Below are 20,387 nucleotides of genomic sequence, written 5' to 3' on the forward strand. Positions count from 1 at the left end.
AATTATTCTCAACAGCCTAAACTCCATCTGCCACCTCCCGTTTTCCAACGCATTCACGCAACCTTGAGCACAGAAAACAAGGCCAGGCCACACGGGGCGGTGGCAACTTTTGCTTGGGGGACCCCCCCCCCGCAAAGGCAGAAGCGATGGGGGAGGGGAGGCGCGCATGATCCCGAGTCCCCGTCCCTTGTAGAGCCTCCCTGGGTCTCATAGCAGAGAGCCGCTCATGTAGACTTGAGTGAAGGCGGGATGGGAGCGGAGGACACAAAAAAGTACAATTTGGCTTAGATCAGAAACTAATCACTGGGGAAACAGCACAAGCCCGGGGCAAGTGGCAAAGACAGAGGCGCTGCAAAGTGGCTAAGAGCGGTTCAAAGAGACTGGATTTTTAAGAAACCAGTATGCAGTGGAAACGAGGGGTCTGCCCCCTACCTCCTGCGCAGAGAAACTATTCAGAAAGGGGAACCGGTTTTTGAGACAGAAACAAGTAAAATCTGGAAATAAACAATCTCTCCCCACCCCACCCCACCCCCAAATACTATTCTTAGGAAGGGGATGAGCGAGGTCATCGCATTTCCACCTTTGCAGATGGAGGTAATGTTGCAGCAAGGAAGTAAGAACTGGATTCTCCCGAAGGACGCAGCCCTGGCGTCCCCAGCCCTGGAAGCCCCCACTCACTCACCTGTATCTCATGAGCTCCGGGGCTCCTCCCGCGGCAAGGCTAGTGGACAGCGCAGCGGGTCCTCCAGCTGTCCTGAGGGTCCCACCTTGCCAGCGCCTGGGGAGCCGAGCCGGCCGAAGCCCACGCACCCATTGCCCATCCAATGGAAAGGAGAAAAAGAGAAAGAAGGGGGGACGCCAGGAGCAGCCGTGTTCTGAGCTGAGGGCTCCCCACAAAGGCAAGCGCCAAGTGGGGCTGCTGTGCCAGCTGCCAGGGGGAAAAAGAGGAGGAGGAGGTTTCCCTGATTCTGGGAGGAGGGAGGGGAGGATCGACAGCTCATCAGCAACTGATCATTTCCAGCAAAGTGCTCCACCGGGACCCAGCTCGGGGAGGTGGATCCAACCAAGGACGTGTCCCCCCATTGCTCCTCGGGAAAATTAATTTTTTGCTGTCTTCTCTGAGCCCCTGAGCACCACACGGCGACCTCCCAGCAAGCACGGGGCAGGACCCTAGTTCCTAGAAGGATGCTGTTTATTCTCCAGCCCACCTCCCTTCGGATGGGCTTCTCTTAAGGAGCAGAGGAAAGGTGGTAACATGAGGGCTCGCCCTCTTCCACTTGGGGGGTCTGCGGAGGGGGCGTGTAGAACACGCGTGAGCAGCAGGCTGTGGAATCACACTTAGAATTTAACCGTCTCCCCTCCGCCAATCGCAACCTAAATTATTGATGCCCTTACAAAAAAAACAATCATTAGCAGACAGCTGCTAACCCCCTCCCTGACTCCTTTCTGTTCATTCTCCAAACAGCTTTCCCTTACCCACCCCCCACCTCTCCTTAGCCCGAGGGGCTGTATTATTTAAACAGAAAAGCAGAAAAAAGGAAAACAGCCCTTCCAAGCAAAAAAAAAAAAAAAAGGCAATTGATCGCAAGTCCCGGGTTTGGGGTTTCCTGCCACAGGCAAGGACTTATAACTGAGCTGACCCTCCTGTGATTCTGTTTAAAGGGGCCCTCCTAGAGAGGGTAATGTTTTTCCTCTAAGAGGCTTCTGGGGACACAGAGAGACCCCATATTTTTCTGAAGGTGGAGTCAAAGTAGGGATATCTATCTTACTGGGGAAAGCACTGTTGTTGCTTTTTTTTTTTTTTACTTGAGGTCTAATTGACACAGAACATTTTATCAGTTTCAGGTGGGCAACCTAACGATTCGATATTTGTACACACCGTGAAATGATCACCATCTATATCTAAGAAAGTGGCGTGGTTTAGACGGAAAATGGAACTCAGGCTGGGTGTTATGGAATCCTAAGGAAATAGTGTTCATTTTTAAAAGTCTAGTGACAGTATTTTCATCGTGTTGTTTTTTTTAGATCCTTATTGGTTAGAGATTCATATTGAAGTATTTATGGGTGAGATGAGAAGATGTTTCCAGGAAACCACCAGAACATCCATCAAGGGACAAATGGGTGAAGACAATGTGGTCTATCCATACAACGGAATATTATTCAGCTGTAAAGAAAGATTGAAGGGCTGACTCGCGCTAGAACACAGGTGAACCTTGAAAATGGGATGCTCAGTGAGAGAAGCCAGACACCAAAAGGTCACCTGGTATATGATCCCATTTATATGTAACATCCAGAACAGGCCAACCGATGGAGGTGGTAAGTAAATTTCTGGTTGGGGGAGGGGGGGAATGGGGAGTGACTGTCATGGACACAAGATCTCTTTTGCTCTGAAACTAGACAGGGGCGGTGGTGGCATGGCTATCAGTGTCTGCAGGCTTGTTCGCTTTAAAATGGTTAATTTGCTGTGATAGGAATTTCAAAAAAAAAAAAACCTCCACCAAAAAGGGGAGGGAAAGAGAAACACAAAAAGCAGAGCGATGCTGAGGAAGATGCTGACAGGGACAGGAAGCCCATTGTATTTTTCATTGTCTTCTCCCTGCCTTGTGTATGCCTGATATTTTCACTTTTTTTTTTAAGATTTTTATTTATTTGACAGATAGAGATTACAAGTAGGCAGATGAGATAGGCAGAGAGAGAGGTGGAAGCAGGCTCCCTGTCGAGCAGAGAGCCTGATGTGGGGCTCGATCCCAGGACCCTGGGACCATGACCTGAGCTGAAGGCAGAGGCTTTAACCCACTGAGCCACCCAGGCGCCCCTGATATTTTCACTTTTAAAGAGATGGGGGTGGGGTGGAATAGGGAGAAAGCAGCACTCGGTGGTGGTCCGGTGGTCTGGACCAACTGAAGGAGGTGGGGGGCTCCCCTGGGAGTGAGTGTGGCCCCCAGTTCAGGTGAGACCCTGGCCTGCAAAGGGAAATCACAGGCCCTGGGGTCCTGTGGTCTGGGACAGCAAATGGCCCCCATGCCACCTTGCCAGCCCGCCACCTCAGACAAGCCTCAGTCTCCTCGTCAATAAAATGGGGCTAATCTGTCTCACCTTCTGGGGATTTTGTGAGAATTACGTGAAATCCTGTTGAAAAGTGGGAAGAATTTTGACTTCTAAATCCATGACTGGAAAGAAACATGAGGACTAATCACAGGGGCTCTCATGGGGGTGGGGATCCTGCCTGAGAGGACAGGGATAGAGGTGGCTTTCTCTGCTTATGTTTTTATATTTAGGGGATTTTGCAACATGTGAGTACAGTACAGAATAAAACATTAAGTTAAGAAGTGAGATTGTAGGGGCGCCTGGGTGGCTCAGTGGGTTAAAGCCTCTGCCTGCGGCTCAGGTCATGATCCCAGAGTTCTGGATGGAGCCCAGCATCGGGCTTTCTGCTCAGCAGGAAGCCCGCTTTCCACTTTCTCTGCCTGCCTCTCTGCCTACTTGTGATCTCTCTGTCAAATAAGTAAATAAATAAAAACCTTAAAAAAAAAAAAAAGAAGTGAGATTGTATAGTCAAGAGATGGCACACTTTCTCTATAAAGGGCGAGATAAACATGTTAGGTTTTGTCAGTCCTTTGATCCCTGTGACATACACTCGATTCGGCCGATAGAAGTACCACAATGTGTAAATAAATGGGCAAGGCTGTGTACAAATAAAACTTTATTTATAAAGACTGTTACAGACTGAACTTGGCCCCTAGGCTGTAGTTTGCTGACCTCTGATATGGAAATTCCTCGGCTTCTGCCACGTATCGATTGCTTTTCTCAATTCCAGGCTCTGCCACTGGTATGCTGTGTGGCCTTGGGCAAGTCACGGAAGATTCCACTGCCTCCTATTCAAAACTAGGATAATAATACTTGAGGGAGTTGTTTTGAGTGTATACTGAGACATCCAATATTTAAGTGCATTGTGTACTCTAAAATGCTGTGCAATGTAAGATATTATTGTTATGCCGGAAGCCATAAGTCTGTGTAATTAGCATTGAATTTTCCTATTTTTAAAATCACACAACTTGTATGAGTCACGTCATGATGAACATAAATAACCATTCTGGTTTCCTTTGAAGTCCTTTGAAAATGTCAAAAAGTTCTGCTTTTTCCCTTAGGCAAATGAGACCATCCTGAGTCAACCATCGTTTAAAACTCTTGTGTCTTTTGCAAGAGTTGTGGTCATGAATGGATTGAACAATTGACCCCAATTATTCACTCCCTCCTGTATCCCTGTCTTTGCCATGTTCTCACTGTGGGTGGTGCGTACCTTCCCAACCCTTGGCTTTGGACTTGCTTCGATCAATGGCACGTGGGCAGAGGCAGCAATGAACCAGTTGTAAGCCTGGGTCTTAAGAGGCCTCAAGGACTCCCACCTGCCCTTTAGCACCTCTATTCTGGCTGTGACAGCAAATGCCCCGGGAGGAAGATGAGAGACACATGGCGCAGAGTCATCCAGCTGAGTCTTTTTCAGATTAGCCAACTCTGGCTGACTCACAGGTGCACGGGGATCTATAACCATTGCTTTAAACTACTGAGCTTTGACTTATTTATAAAGCAACATAATTGTTGACAATCCACTGAGTCACTGACCCAGGGAAGAAGCACACAGCTTGTGAGTTGTAAGCAGAATCAGACTGAATTCAAAGTAAGAAAAGAATGAAGTCAGCCCAGTAGCTGAAGTCCGGGCACTTTCTCCACAATTTCACTTAATTTTCTAATTCTGCTCACAAAAATGATGCCCGAAGAGAAACATTTCAGAAGGCAACGGGACAGGCTGATCCAATCGAGGCACTGGGAGGACAGTGGGTGGCTGCTCCAGTAGGAGTACATAAAATGCTCCATACTTAGCTCCCACCGGATTGGCTGCTCCCGACAGCAAGGAAGGCCAGGACATGTGGATTTTGGTGAACACTCAGCACAATGCCACCATGATTTGAAGTGTGGTGAGATCACACAATAACGTCTCCGGGAGATGGGAGATGTTCACTAAATGTGCTTCTCTCTTCTCTCCCCACTGAACTTGCAGTAACAAAACTAGGCTTCAGGGACTTCATACTGCTGTTCCCTCTGCCTGGAATTCCCTTCCCTCGGCTAGCTCCCCAGCTTACTTCATCACTTTGTCCAGACCTCTGCTGAAATGTTACCCATTCAGAGAAAACATTTCTATTTACCCTATCTGAAAAACAGCCACAGTCACTCTCTACCTCCTTACCCTGCTTCCCTCTGTTGTCCTTTCTTTTGTGCATCTTTCACTACTTGATATTATATTATATAGCTATCTGTTTATGCTGAGTACCCCCTGAGCAGAACGGAAGTTCCGTTAGGACAGGAGCTTTGCTTCATACACAGCTGCACTTCCAGCACCCACAACTGTTTGTAGCACATAGTAGGTGCTATCACATAGTAGGTACTCAATAAGGATTTGCTGAATGAATAAAGGAGTGAATAAATGAATGAATAAAATGAGCTCCTCTAAAATGTTCGTCAAATGAACAATTGAATGAGCGATGAATGAATACCTTCCTTTGTTCTACATCTCTTTAAATAACAACAACAACAAAAAGTTTCCTCTCCTTCCTCCTTGAGGAAAGGCAGAAGGGTTTTGCTAAGTGAAGATAAAGTTTATTTCTGAGGAAGGATAGAAATGAAGAACGTCTAATTTCTAAGAGGAAAGAGAAGATGGTGTAAAGCTCCCTCCAGGACCAGGATCCATGAAAATTGCCACACATCTGGAACAGAGAATGACATCTCAGGCTTTTGGCTGAGATGTATTAATCAGTATAGGGTAGGTGATTCCATGATAACAAATATCTCCAGAATCTCAGTGGCCAAAATGGTAGAAGTGCATTTGCACTCATGTGAAATACCCTGCATGGTATAATTCTGCTCCACATCATTGTCATTCAAGGTCCCAGACTGTTGAAGTTCCCACCATCTAGAACACTTTTGGTCACCATGGCAATGAAGAAGAAGATGTAGAATTGTGCCCTGGCTCTTAAAATCTTCCTCGTAGAAATGACTCCCATCACTTCTGCTCATTTGTCATTGGCCAAAGCAAATCAGACATCACACTCAACTTTCAGAGCATAGACAAGAATGGTCTCCCTCCATGTCCATGTATCAGTTAGCTTTTGCTTTGTAACAACCTATCCCATAATTAGTGGTTTAGAACAATTTTAAAATATATTATTTGTCCCAATTTTTTTAGGTTAACTCAGTGGCTCATCTGATTGTGGCCAGGTCAGCTGATCTCTATAGTCTTCTGGTAGTTTGGCTGGGACCAGGTGATCTATTATGTTCTCATTTATGTCTAGTGGTTGACATGTCTAGTGGTTGGGTTCTTAGCTGGGAAAACCCATCTCTGCTCCATGTGGTATCTTATCCCCCAGGAGACTAGCCCAGCATTTACACGGTGGCAGAAGAGTTGTAAGAAAGCAAGAACAGAAGCTGCAAGTCCTCTTGAAGCCTTGACTTGAAACTCTCATGCCATCATTTTTGCCATATTCATTGTTCAAAGCATGCCACATGACGCAACCCATTTCTTCATGGCCATCAGGAAATAGGCTCCACTTCATGATGGGAAAATGTGCAAATAATGTGTGGCTATTTGTAGCCATATAGTCTGGAAGTAGAAAACAACCAAAAATTCAGAATGGCAATAATGCATCACTCCCTATTCCTTTATCCACCCCCAGAAAAGTGTAAGTGTGTGAGTGTGAGTATGTGAGTGCGTGACTCTGAGCCTAGAACTATCAAACGTCCTTTATCAAGAGCTTTCACAGGTCCTGGTCCAAAAGCAATGTATCAGAAGTTTGGACTTCCTTTCATCCCTACCTGATTCCTTCTCTTTTATATTCTCTCTGTCTGTCTGTCTGTCTCTCTCTCTCTCTCTCACTCCTTCTCTCCAGTATATATATTTCTTTTTCTTTTTAAGATTTTATTTATTTATTTGACAGACAGAGATCACAAGTAGGCAGAGAGGCAGGCAGAGAGGGAGGGGGAAGCAGGATCCCTGCCGAGCAGAGAGCCCGATGCGGGGCTCAATCCCAGGACCCTGGGATCACGACCCAAGCCAAAGGCAGAGGCCTTAACCCACTGAGCCACCCAGGTGCCCCTACATATAAAATTTCTTACTCAGGATTTGAGAAGCTGGGTGGAGAGAAGCTCATTGAGGTCAGATGGGGGTTATAGTCCAAAGTCCTATTTGTATAATTCAAAACCACTATGAGAACCCATGTACTCTGGATTTCAGCCAAGAACACTCGAGAGTCATGTCCAAACCAAAGAATAAAAAAAAAGCAGGACACCTGAATGTTGAAAAGTCCTATTTCCTCAAGCTAGTCTCCCGACATCAAGTTTGTTGAAACTTGAGAAGATGTATGAACTTTCTTCCACCTCTCACTCATGTTTCATTTGAGGCTCCAGAAGAGCTGGGCTGGGTGATGTAGCCCATTCACATCTCATTGGCAGGATAGTCTGGGGTGCTTAGCTGGGACAGCTCATTTCTGCTCCATGTGGTATTTCAACTTCCAGCAGACCAGCCCTATAGATTAGCTCTATGTATATCCATGTACATTCCATATATACCCCTGAATATATACAACTTTTTTGGCCACTGGGAATAACCTAGAGATTAGTCCCCAACTGAACAGTTGAGGCAGACAACTAGTTGTCTCTCAAATTCCATTTTCCCCACTTTCCACAGTAAAACAGTTTTAGCTGGGCACATGGCAAAGGACAGCATTTCCCAGCATCCCTTGCAGCTTGGTGTGGCTACATTCTCACCAACAGAACATGAACAGAAGTAATGTTTGTAACTACCAGATGACCTACTTAAAGAGAGTCCATTGGTCCCGAACTTTCTCTTTCCATATTCCCCTGGACTACATTATGGATGTACTGGTGACCAGCTTTAACCACTCATATGAGGACAATACCCTGGGTGATGACAAAACCATAAGATGGAAGGAAGCTGGGTCTTGGATGATCTCAAAGGAGCAGAACCATCTACTTATTCAAGATATCTACTTACCTCCAAGCTATCACATGAAAACGAAATTTTTTTAAATTTAAATTCGATTGACATATAATGTATTACTAGTTTCAGAGGTAGAATTTAGAGATTTATCAGCTGCATATAACACCCAGTGCTCATTACATCTAGTGCCCTCCTTAATGCCCATCCCCCCATCCACCTCCCCTCCAGTAACACTCAGCTTGTTTCCTAGAATCAAGAGTTTCTTACAGTTTGGCTCCCTCTCTGATTTCATCTTATTTGATTTTTCCCTCCTTTCCCCTATGATCTTCTCTTTTGGTCTTGAGTTCCACATTTGAGTGAAATCATATAGTATTTCTTTGCTTGACTTATTTCACTGAGCATAATACCTTCTAGTTCCAGAAGGTATTTTGGTGGCTAGAAAAAGAAATTTTTCTCATAAAAAGATTTTATTTATTTATTTACTTACTTATTTATTTATTTGAGAGAGAACACAAGCTAGGGGGGAGCAGCAGGCAGTGGGAGAAGCAAGCGTCCCACTGAGCAGGGTGCCCAATGCGGGGCTCGATCCCAGCACCCCGGGATCATGACCTGAGCTGAAGGCAGACACTTAACGAACTAGCCACGCAGGCGTCATGGAAAAAGGAATTTCTATCTAGTATGAGTCATTGTATTTTGGCTGTTTTTGTTACAGCAGGTGAACCTGTGTGCTCACTATTTTAACACATAGTGTCTATAATTATTGTCCTTAATATCTACCCCTAAAGCATACCGTTCTTTGGAGGACCTGTGTTTGAAGTGAATATTTGGACTTTTTGTCCTGCTCAATGTTTCTGTATCATTGTTTGTGGATACTAAACTTTTGTTCCAGTGCCAATATATCCTATATACACTCTGACCATATGTATCTGAATCAGATATTGAACTCCAGATATATCTGCAGAAAAAATGGAGGCGGCAAAATTCTGAGCATGGCATCCGCAGTCCTCCAAATGCCAGTCTGAATCCTCATTTGACCTCGTGCTAGTACACCAGCTCACTTACCTTTCTGGTCCTCAGTGGACTCTGCTATAAACTGGGGATGATAACAGTGCCTAACATGAAAAGTTATGGCAAAGATTAAATTAAAAATGCAGGGGCACCTGGGTGGCTCAGTCAGTTAAGCATCTGCCCTCAGCTCGGGTCATGACTCCAGGGTCCTGGAATCGAGCCCTGTATCGAGTTCCCTGCTCAGCAGGGAGTCTGCTTCTCCCTCTCCCACTCCTTCCCTCTTGTGCTCTCGCTCTATCTGTCAAATAAATAAATAAAATCTTTTTTTTAAAGATTTTATTTATTATTTATTTGACAGACAGAGATCACAAGTAGGCAGAGAGGCAGGCAGAGAGAGAGGGGGAAGCAGGCTCCCTGCTGAGCAGAGCCTGATGCAGCGCTCGATCCCAGGACCCTGGGATCATGACCTGAGCCAAAGGCAGAGGATTTAACCCACTGAGCCACACAGGCGCCCCAAATAAATAAAATCTTTTAAAAAAAAAATCAAAAGTGCAGATTGAGGAGTGCCTGGGTGGCTCAGTTGGTTGGGTGGCTAACTCTTGATTTTGGCTCAGGTCATGATCTCAGGGTCCTGGAATCAAGCCCTGCATCAGGCTCCCTGCTCATCATGGAGTCTGCTTGTCCCTCACCCTCTGTTCCTTCATGGTCTCTCTCTCTCTCTCTCTAAAATAAATAAATAAAATCTTTTTAAAAAATGGAGGGGCACCTGATTGGCTCAGTGGGTTAAGCCTTTGCCTTCAGCTCAGGTCATGATCTCAGGGTCCTGGGATCGAGCCCCACATTGGGCTCTCTGCTCAGTGGGGAGCCTGCTTCCCCCCCCACCCTCTGCCTACTTGTGATCTCTGTTTGTCAAATAAATAAATAAAATCTATTCAGAAAATAAATAAAAAATAAAAATGCAGATCAAGAACATAACATGGTACCAGAAAACAGCAAAGATGCATTATATGTTAACTTCTGCGACCATCATTATCATTATCATCATCATCTCTTTCTTCTTTAACCAACTTTCAATTGCCAGTTCATCATCAGTTACTTTCTGAATCCCTGCAATTTGGGTCATTTTTCTCAGCAGCCTACTTGACCTGATTTTCTTTCTTCTCCAGCCACCAAGGAAACAGATACAAAAGAGAAGATTAGATTCTCCAAGGAACCCCCAATAAATCTTAGGGCTTGTCGACCTAACACGTATACATCCATCATGACATCTGGTTTTGAGCCAGGCTCCTAAGAAAGAAGGGTCATTACTACAGTATTTATGTTCTCCTGATCATATTCTCTTGGTCAAAAGAGCAGACAGCTGGCCAAAATTATAATGCCGCGGTGGCAGAGGTCTCTCTCAGTCCAACAGCTGATGCTGCACACACACGGCAATGATGGGACATGTGACATAATCCACCATCAGCACAGTGAATGCCTCTGCCATCTCCCCAGGCCAGAGAATGGCTGCTTATCTATCCTGGGCAGAGTCCAGTGGCAGGTAACAGAGAGGGAAGGGCAATCAAGAGAGAGGAAAGCAAGAGACCAAAATTCGAGATAAAATGCCTTCATTCCTTGCCTGCATGAGCCAATCATTAAAACCAAGGAAGGGCACAGGGACATGTTCAGACTCTGACCTTGACCCCGACTGTGTGCAGACCTCCGCTCTGCCACCTCCTACTTGCATGATTTCTAAGCTGCTGTTTTGTTTGCTAGGGCTGCCAGAACTCAATACCACAAACTGGTTGGCTTAACTGACAAAATGTATCTGCTCACGGCACTGGAGGCTAGAAGCCCAGAATCAAGGTGTCTGCTGGGCTGGTTCCTTCCAAGGCGTGTGTGGGAGAGATCCGCTCCAGACCTCTCACCTTGGCCTGCAGATGGCAGCCTTCAGGCTCACATGGTGTCCTCTCCAAAATGCCCCCTTTTTTCATAAGGACACTGGTCATACTGGATTAGGGTTCACCTTAATCAGCTCATTTTAACTAATTACATCTGCAGTGACCCCATTTCCAAATAAGGTCACATTCTAAGGGACTGAGAGTTAGGACTTCAGTATCTATGACTTTGGGGGGTGCTATAGAATGAATGTGTTTCCCCAATGTTCATTTACTGAGAGCCTCACCCCTAAGGTGATGGTATGAGAAGATGGGGCCTTTGGGGGTCATAAGGTCCTGAAGCAGGGCCCTCGTGAATGGGATTAGTGCCCTTGTAAAGGAGACCTCACAGAGAGAGAGAGCTCCCTCAGCCCTTCCTCTGTATGAGGCCACAGGAAGAAGGCAGCCACGGATGGACCACGGATGGAAGCCGGCCTTCACTGCACATGGAATCCGCCAGCACCTTGATCTTGGACTTTGCAGCCTCCAGAACTATGAGAAATAAATGTCTGTGGCAGTCTGCACATTCTGTGATAACAGTTCCAACAGATTACGGAGGGGAGACACAATTCAACCCCTAAGTGTTATTTAATCCGAATCTCAGTTTCCTCTTTATAAAATAGGTTAAGAATCTCAAATGGGGCGGGATGCCTGGGTGGCTCAGTCGGTGCAGCGTCTGCCTTTGAGCTCAGTTCATGATCCCAGGATGCCTGGGATCAAGCCCTGAACCAGGCTCCCTGCCCAGTAGGGAGTCTGCTTGTCCCTCTCCCTCTGCCCTGCTTAGGCTCTTGCTCTCGCTCTCTCACTCTCTCTCTGTGTCAAATAGATAAATAAAGTCTTAAAAAAAGAAAAAGAAAGAGAAAGAAAATATTAGGTTAGCAAAAGACATACGCTTGCAGGTGGAGGCCAACCATTGGACAGGATGTGGAGAAAAGCCTCTTGTTGTATCAGGTAAGGATCCTCAGTAACACATGACACATTGTAATCAACTTCCTTGAGGTGCAAATTACCTACAGCGCCAGGCACCTATCTCAAGTGTCCAGTCTGATGAGTTTTGACTAATGCATACACCATGTAACCATCGACACCATCAAGACTGGGAACATTAACGTCACTCCAGAAGTTCCCTACTGCCCCTTTGTGGTCAATGCTCCCATTCCTGTCCCCAGACAACCACTGATCTGTTTTCTGTCACTATCGCTTAAACTCAACTAGTCAATAATTTTATCTAAATGGACACATACAATATGTCCTCTTTTGTGTCTCACTGCTCTGACTCAACGCTTTTGAGATTCATCTATATTGGTCTGTTTATCAGTATCTGTTCCTTTTTATTGTGCTCTGTTTTATGGCCGGACCCACGGTTTGTCCGCTCACCTGTTGATAGACATTTGGCTTGCTGCCGGTGTTTGGCTATTATGAATAAAACTGTTATGAACGTGCGCATAGAAGCCTTTGTGAGGACATGTGTTATCATTTACCCTGGGTAAATACCCAGGAGTGGAATTGCCAGGTCATCTGGTAAGTGTAAATTTAACTCCAGGAGAAGCTACCAGACTGTTCCACGACCAGTGGGCATGTCTCTCCATCCTCATTCACACACGGTACTGCCTGCCTTTTTGATAATAGCCATTCTAGCGGGGGTGTGTAGTCATATTTTGGAGGTTTTCATTTTCATTTCCCTAATGGTTAATGATGTCGTACACAGACACATGCATGAATGAGCTCTAAAGAAATAAAGGATTGCCCACGAGTCAGAGAAGAGATAGCCAAGAGCCAGGGGGTAAGCATGCAAGATGGCAACACAAAAAACTTGTAAAGCATAGGATTGGGGGGGGGGGTTTACTCACCCTGTGGGATGAGGGACAAGGCCTCTTGTCCCTGGTGAGTGGGTTGTGAATAGGAATTGACATTCCTTGTAGAGAGCTGGGATGCTGGTGGGATCACACCCTAGGGAGTGGGTGCCAGGAAAATCTTGTTTACCAGCCTAGGAGAATCACAAGGAAGATTGTCTCTTCCCTGCACATTAAAAGATATATAAAATAATAGCCAGTGTGGGCTAGGATGTGGAAAAATGGACATTAATTTACTCTGCTAACTATATACATTGTTATAAACTTTGGGGAGAGCCAAGTAATAATTAAATATTAAACATTATCTTAAAATCTAAACACACTTAAAAAAATTCTAAACACACTTGCTTATATCCATTTGGAATTTTTGGAAGTATGTAACAGAAATTAACTAAAGGTAGTCTGAGCAAAATGGTGGTGGGTAATTATGACGATAAAGGGGAAATAATGGAAGATAATGCAAGATCAGAGGAACTAGGAACAGTCATCCTGAAGCCATCAGAACCCAGTAGAACTTCAATGTGTCTTTGGATGGGAGGTCAAGATCATGAGCCTTCACTATTACCAAAAAGACAAAAGATACCAAATGCTGGCAAGGATGTGGAGAAAGGAGAACACTTATACACTGTTGGTAAGAATATAAATTGGTAGAAAAGTTTCATAGTATTATAGAAAATAGCATGGAGGTTTCTCAAAAAATTAAAAATAGAACCACCATATGATCCAGCAATCCTGCTTCTGGGTATACATCCGAAGGAAAGGAAATTTGGATCTTGAAGAGATGTCTCTGCTCCCATGTCCATTGCAGCCTTATTTATGATAGCCACAACATGGAAACTACCATGTGTCTGTCAACTGGTGAGAATATTTTTTTATAAAAAATATGAAGTAAAGTAAGTGGAATGAAACCTATGGCAATAGCACAGAACTCTAAGTTTTGTTTTGGAAACTTTAAAAAAAGCTTCCCTGATTTAATCTCATTTCTGTAGGCTTCAAAATCAGCTTCTGAGCATTATACTGGAAATCCAGGAGAACAAGAAGGAGCGGAGAAATAAAACAGGTTCAGAAATCATGAGTGAGAGTTGGTGCCAAAAGGCTGGATGAGCTCCCCCTAGGGAGTTTGGGAAGAAATAAGAGTAGAGGAAAAGCAGGCAGATGGGGAAGAAGAAGAAAACAAAGCCACCAAGGACAGCCAAGGTGAGCGGGATGGAGCTGTGACTCGAAAGCCATGGGCTGGCCGAGTTCCAAGGTGGGAGCGATCTACAGTGCTAAGTGGTAAAAATGGTCAAGGAAGTTAGGACTGAAAATTAACCATGGGCTTGAGCAAAAGATGAGGTCACCAGTGACCTTGACAAGAACAATTTGAGAGGAATAGTGGGTTGGGAGGCAAGGCTTGGAGTGAACAGAGAGGAGGAAGCAGAGTTTCAAAGTACAGGCACCTCTCAAAACAGTTGGCTGAAAAATGAGTAAGCAGGCCTGATTGCTGCAGGGTTGTCATGACAACCAAATAAGACAATGATGGTGAATGCTCTGTTCTTAAAGGAGGTATATATATAATTTTTTATTGAACTATAATTTATCTACAGCCAAATTCAACCTTTGTTATGTAGTTTTATAAGTTTTGACAAGTGTCCATAGTCAATGAGCCATCGCCAGGATCAAGATATAGAACAGTTCCATCCCCCTAAATGGCTCCTTTGTGACCCTTTGTAATTAATACCTTCTTGTACCCCCAGCTCCTGGGAGTCATTGATCTGTTTTCTGTCCCTATGATTTTTCCCATCCCCAGGAGGTCCTATAAATGGAAGTATACAGTATGTGGTCATTTGAGTCTGGCTTCTTTTACCCAGCATAATGTGTTTGAAATTCATCCCTGTTGTATCCTTCAGTATTTTATTCTTTTTCATTGCTGAATAATGTCCCATTGTATGTGAAGACAGCTTGAACAGTGTGAAACTCTATAGAAAATCGTAGGGACTTACTATTCTGGGCAAAATATATGCATGAGGCAGCAGGGTGAGTGTCTTAGTTTGGGCTCCCTCAAAGACAAATTCATAGACACTGTTCAGTGAAAAGTTGTTCATTTTAATTTTTTATAAGTTTTATTTATTTAAGTAATCTCTACACCCAATATGGGGCTCAAACTCATGACCCCAAGACTAAGAGTCACATGCTCTTCTGACTGAGCCAGCCAGGCACCCTAGAAGTTGTTCTTTTTAGGGAACAGGCGACCCGGGAGGGGAATGGCAAATGACGCAGGGGAGGAAGGCAGTCAGTGCACAGTGTGTGATAAGCAAATTCCCACAGAGGACAACTAGAAATCAGTGCCACTGGTGACCTCTAGGAGGCAGCAGAGAGTACAGGCCTCAGTATTGTCCAGCTGTGCAAGAGACAGCTGGGGCATTTATCCACCACCTCCCACCAGCCACAGCTTGACGGCCACTCATGGAAGGCATTCTTTCTCTAGCATTTCCCACCTAACTGCGTAGATCACCATGTGCATCTCAAAGGCTAGAAAAAGTCCTCAGGCTAATGAAAGCAGGTGCTGACCGTTGGAAGTTGGACCAGGGTGTGATGATTGTGAACCAGAGGAGACGTACTAGGAACTGACAGCACTTGTGACCAAACTGATAGACAGATCGTGAACTACCTTCCTCTGCATTTTCATCCCTTTCTTGAGCTGTAAACATCCAATATTTTTATAGCTACTCAAGATGTTTTGCATGAAGACCTTCTAAATTATCTCTCTGTCCTCTAATTGGGCTTGTCACTCACGGCTAGTATTGCTATATTTAGCCTCTCTCCATATAGGGTCTGAAGATCTATTTTTGGATCTGTGAGTCAGGCATGCATATCCCAAGTATGCATGTTCGTGTTGCAATTTATCTGTCTCTGTGGGAAAACAGAGTGTCACTTTCCCTTTTTTCTCCTGGCTTGCTATGCCTACCTCTGACTCTCATCTTGCAGCTTTCTTGTGTACATTGATTTTCATAAATATCTTCCATGAACCTCATAATTTCCCAAATATTCACAACTACATTATTTTACTTACTCTGCATTGTAACAGTAGGAGGCCAGCAGGGACCTCCTGTGTCTTAAGCATTTAACAGATGAAGAAAATGAGACAGGCTTATTAGAAATCACTTAAGTTTCCAGTACATCATTTAGGAGGCTTCTGGCTGGGAATAACTAAAATCTCAAACTGAATTGAACATGAAAGAGAATTATTGGCTGCTATAAATTGAATTATGCTCCCCTAAAATTCACAGGTTAAAGCCCTAACCCCTGATATGATTGTATTCAGAGAAAGAGCTTTGAGGAGGTAAAAAAAATTAAATTAGATCATAAGGGTGGGGCCCTAATCCAATAAGACTGGTGTCCTTGTAAGAAAAGAAAGAAATACAGATCTCTCTGTCTCCTGTGTGCACTGAGGGAAGGCCATTGTGAGGGCAGAGTGAAAATACAGTCACCCATGAGCCAGGAAGACAGCCTTGAAGAAAAAAAGGAAACTGGATCTGCTATGACCTTGATCTTGGACTTCTAGCTTCCAGCAATATAAGAAATAAATTTCATGGGACATCTGGCTCTCCCAGCCAAGAGGAGCATGTGACTCCTGATCTCGGGATCATGAGTTCAAGCCCCATGTTGGGTGTAGAAATTACTAAAAAAAAATAAAAATAAAAATACATACTGAGGGTTGCTGGGGGAGGGAGGTCGAGGGGGGGTGGAATTATGGACATTGGGGAGGGTATGTGCTATGGTAAGTGTTGTGAAGTGTGTAAACCTGGCGATTCACAGACCTGTACCCCTGGGGATAAAAATACATTATATGTTTATAAAAAAAATAAAAATTTTTAATGAAAAAATAAAATAAAAATACATAAAAAATAAGTAGATTTCTATTGTTGCAATCACCCAATCAATGGTATTGGGTTTTAGCAGCCCAAGCAGACATAATAAATGAAAAGTAGGGTAGGTTTCTAAGACAGGCGTGATGTTCCAGCACAGCAATGTCAATAAGAGCCTCATTTCTTCCCATGGCTCTGCTCTGCCCTCCATGGTGTTAGCTTCAAGGTTGGTCACCCATCCTCAGGGTGACAAGATGGCTGCAGCTGCCCCAGAGCTTCATGCCTCCAGCCACATCCAGGCAAATGCACCTCAGAGTTATTGCACCAGAGGGGTGAGGGAGCTGGGGTATTTATCCTCCAGCTCCATGCGTCACTGGATGAGGGCTGCTCTTGGGGGTATTTACTTCCTCCCACATCTAACTAATCCTGTATGTGATCAGCATGAATTCCTGCAGCCCAAGAAAGCCCTCAGGCTCAGTCAGAGTTGCAGACAGCAAAAAGCCTTTGATGTGTATAAGAAAGTTGAAAGCCAAGGAGATAGTACTGACAGTCTACCTACTCTGTCAGTACTCAATAAATATTTGTTGACTGAGGGGCTAATCACATGGAACTTCTTTGCTCCTTGTAAAAGTGCAGAGCCACAACGATGTTAGAAACAATACAGCCACAGATTTTTTTCAATCAAAATCAATAAATGTATAATCAATCCTACATCAGGCAACTGAGAAGTTAGAAGCTCTGCAGGTTGGAGGTGTGGAAGCACATGTCCTGGGAGGCTGTGTGTGTGTGTGTGTGTGTTTCATGTGATTTTATCCCCTGTATGAATTTGTAGAATCACCGTCACAATCATGATACAGAACCGTTCCTTCTCCCCACAAGACCTCCCACAGGCTAACCCTTCGTAATCACAAACTTCCCTTCCTTTACCCTTGGCAACCACTAATCTGTTCTCCATATATTTTGTCACCTCGAGTCCAGTTCTATGAATGAAGCCACACCACACGTGGTCTTTTGAGATTGGCTTTTGTCACTCAGCATAATGCCTTGAAATCCTGCCAAGTTCTTTCGAGGGTTCATGGTTTGTTCCTTTTTACGGCCTAATAGGATTCCACCTGGGGGGCAGGGGGAGCGTTTTAATCCTACAGGCACAACAAGATCACAAAGACTATGCACCCTGCATGGAGCAAACGAATCCCTATTAGACAGTTAGCCTACAACTACAGTCTTTCTAACAGCGCTGTGTCCTATCCCTTCCATCTGCTGGGTGTTGAAAGGCCAGGAGGAGGGAGGGACAAAACCCAGTGGTTTGTTCTTTTAATCACCGCCACTTTGATGAGGGAGCAGGAGGCTGGCTGAGGACAAAGCAAAAGCTGGCACCTTGCACCCCCTCTCCACCCGCTCCCCTCAGTAATATGTATGACATTTCTCAGGCACCCCTGACTGCCATAAACGAGAAACAAATAGTTAACTTGCAGAGATCACAATCCTGCAAGACAGGAGTCTCCCTAGATTTACAAATGTCCTAGAGATCTACAAACAAAGAAGTTACCTTATCAATAGCACAATTTCCAGAGGCAAATAACTCAGTTCCTCAAGCCCTAATATCACCCTCCCCTCCATAAACAAAACTGAAGGAGGCTGAGGTAGAAGGAAATATAAATAAAGTTAAATCTCTTCTGAACCTAAATATCGCTAACAAAGATGCTCGGTAGCAGGAACGTGACATCCCACCAGGAATCTCCCAACTATCTTGATGTTAATGGCTTGCCAAAAGGGAAAAGACAACAATGATCAAGCCACAAGACCTCTGGCACGTTGTAGGCCCTCTTTAGCATATGAAAGCTCCGTTGAAACCTCCCTTTCCCTCACCTTCGCCCAATCACAGGGTACACAACCTGCCATCCCTCACAACCCGGGGCAGCAGCTCTTCCTGCCCACGGGTCCTGTCCCCGTGCTTTAATAAACCATCATTTTGTACCAGAGATGTCTCAAGAATTCTTTCTTGGTCATCGGCTCCGGACCTCAGCCCACCGAACCTCTCCTATGTTCTAGAACTTCATCAACTTCATGCCCTCAGTGAGGGAGGGATGGGGTTCTGGCCCTAGGGTAGGGGAATGGCCAAGCACACAACTCCCGATACTGGACCAGCGAGACCCACAATAGCTTATTAGTCATATATACTCATAACCTGGGAAAAGATGGGCACCATGGGCCATGCAGGGCCACATTGCGGGGAGGGGCCAGGGGGGTTGCCTTAGGGAACAGAGCAAACAACAGGCACTGTGGAGGACAAGTTTTGTAGTACCAAGAGGTGCAGGTGGCCCTTGCTGCCCACAGGAGGGTATGATTGGCTAGTTTGAATAATTCCAAGGGTGGGCTGGTTTATAAGGAGGCTTGCTTGGCCCATAACCCTTCAGCATGGGAGTCAGGTGGGGGAAGAACTGTGATCGGGCCATCTCGGCCCCTCCCAGTTTCGCCAGATGATAAGGCTGCCCAGAATCTTGAGCTTTAATTTTAGGCATTATACCAAACTGCTTCAGGGAATATTTTTGATGATTTATTATAGAGCAGTAACATTTCCCTGAGGGGCTCCATTCATAATTGTTGGGAGTTGCACAGAAATCAGTATAAGGTGTCTGGGTTTTTTTCTTCCCTTGTCCTGGGAACTAAGACCCAGTGATCTACAGTCATAGAGAACTTTAGCCTTGCTGCCACGGAGACCACTTTTCTCACTCATGGGGAAAAGGGGAGTTTACAGGAGGATTTCCTGAAGCAATAAGGCACCTGGCCATCAACGATTCCACGTACTTGATCAACAGCCAGGAAATGCTGGGAATTTCCTGGGATTGACAGAGAGGGACTCTTGGGATCTGTGATTTATAAGAAGAAATACATATTGGGTCTCTGTCCCAGTTCCTGGTGTAGAGCTCCTAAATCCCTTGGAATTTCCTGTGATAAGCATGATCAAGGTGTCTTTTGTTATGTTAATGGTTGACTTTTGGAACGCTCCTAAGGCTGAGGGCTGGTTGCCAGGGAGCCACCCACGTGATCAGAGAGGGTTGAACTTTCAGTCCCACCCTCTAACCTCCGCAGAAAGAAAAGGCAGGAAGTTGAGCTCAATCACCAATGGGTAATGATTTATGGAATCAGGCCTGTGGATGCAGCATCCATAAAACACAAAAGAATAGGGTTCAGAGAGCTTCCGTGTTAGTGAACCACCATGCTTGCAGACTCCAAGGGTCAGAAGCTTCTTAATTTGGGACCTCACCCTATGGAACCATTGTCATCTAGCTGTTGATTCATACCCTTGAGTATTCTTTGTAACAACCAGTAATCTGATGAGTAAACTAAGTTTCCTGAATGGTGTGAGACACTTTAGCCAATGCATCAAAGAAGGGGGTCATGGGAACCCCTGATTTATACCCAGTAGATCAGAAGCACAGATACGAACCTGAGGTCACAATTGGTGTCTGAGGTGGGTACAATCTTAGAACCCCAAGCCCTTAATCTGAGGAATCCAATGCTGTCTTCAGGCAGACAGTGTCAGAATTGGGTTGAATTGTAGGACACCCAGCTGGTGTTGCAGAATTGCTTGGTGATGTGGGGGAAACCACACAAAACCAAGGATATTGGTATCAGAATCATCAGGATCAAAACGTTTCTTTGGAGAGAGGCCTTCTCTATCTCCTCATTCTGAACCAGGCCCCTTGGTTCTACTCCTACAGCATCTCCATCAGAGAAACTCACCATT

The 20,387-nt window shown here is 45.0% G+C and overlaps 1 protein-coding gene across 15 annotated transcripts in view; it reads right to left on the bottom strand.

Moving 5' to 3' along the window:
• The window catches only part of CACNA1A (calcium voltage-gated channel subunit alpha1 A), a 284,022-nt gene extending 283,129 nt beyond the window's left edge, over nucleotides 1-893 (bottom strand). For 12 of the 15 annotated variants that reach the window (XM_032835845.1, XM_032835844.1, XM_032835846.1 and 9 more), the window contains exon 1: nucleotides 683-892. The gene's annotated coding sequence lies outside the window, so the exon portion shown is untranslated. Of the gene's footprint in view, nucleotides 1-682 lie in introns of all 15 variants that reach the window. The other 3 variants (XM_032835843.1, XM_032835855.1, XM_032835863.1) reach the window with 2 other exon arrangements.
• Nucleotides 894-20,387: the final 19,494 nt, after the last annotated feature.

The sequence above is a fragment of the Lontra canadensis genome, unplaced genomic scaffold, assembly GCF_010015895.1.
Source record: "Lontra canadensis isolate GAN:19392208 unplaced genomic scaffold, GSC_riverotter_1.0 scaffold88, whole genome shotgun sequence".
NCBI lineage: Eukaryota > Metazoa > Chordata > Mammalia > Carnivora > Mustelidae > Lontra > Lontra canadensis.